This window comes from Mandrillus leucophaeus, unplaced genomic scaffold (genome assembly GCF_000951045.1).
Source record: "Mandrillus leucophaeus isolate KB7577 unplaced genomic scaffold, Mleu.le_1.0 Scaffold1, whole genome shotgun sequence".
In the NCBI taxonomy this organism is placed as follows: Eukaryota; Metazoa; Chordata; class Mammalia; order Primates; family Cercopithecidae; genus Mandrillus; species Mandrillus leucophaeus.
The window spans coordinates 549,652-550,434 of NW_012098097.1; the positions used below are offsets into that span (position 1 = coordinate 549,652).

The window sequence follows — 783 nt, forward strand, 5'->3', positions numbered from 1 at the left end:
AACAGCGGGGCTTTCTTTTCACTCGGCCCGGGGCGGTGCCTGCCACCATGCCCAGCTACTTTTGTATTTTTAGTAGAGATGGGGTTTTGCCATGTTGGCCAGGCTGGTCTGGAACTCCTGACCTCGAATGATCTGCCCGCCTCAGCCCCCCGGAGTGTTGGGATTAGAGGCGTGAGCCACTGCGCCTGGCCCACTTTAGGTATCTTTTGACAGGAGTATGATTTCTAATCACAAACACTTTAAAGACCTATTTGGGATCTACGATATGAAACATACCTATGTCCCTCCTACAAGGAAACATTCTGTACAAATCAATTAGGTATTTACAGAGCGCTGCTATCCATTCCCAAACACCTTTCCTGAGAAGGGAAGGTGACTTACAGAAGTCCATTAGTTCTGTCATTCCAGAAGTCAGGTGGGCTCTGAAGGTGATAAATCCGTGAGTTCCTGTCTAGCATGAGAGAAGGCAAGGTGATAGAAAAAGCCTGCGTTGGCAGGTGCAGTGGCTTACACCTGTAATCACAGTACTTTGGGAGGCCGAGGAGGGCAGATCATGAGGTCAAGAGATTGAGACCATCATGGCCAACATGGTGAAACCCTGTCTCTACTAAAAATACAAAAATTAGCCAGGCGTGGTGGTGGGTGCCTGTAATCCCAGCTACTCAGGAGGCTGAGGCAGGAGAATCACTTGAACCTGGGAGGCGGAGGTTGCAGTGAGCTGAGATTGTGCCACTGCACTCCAGCCTGGGCGACAGAGTGAGACTCCATCTCAAAAAAAAAAAA

At 49.6% G+C, this 783-nt stretch overlaps 1 protein-coding gene across 1 annotated transcript in view; it reads right to left on the reverse strand.

The window, feature by feature from the left end:
- The window catches only part of SLC16A6 (solute carrier family 16, member 6), a 6,116-nt gene that overhangs the window by 1,671 nt on the left and 3,662 nt on the right, over positions 1–783 (reverse strand). The gene's annotated exons all lie outside the window — the stretch shown is intronic.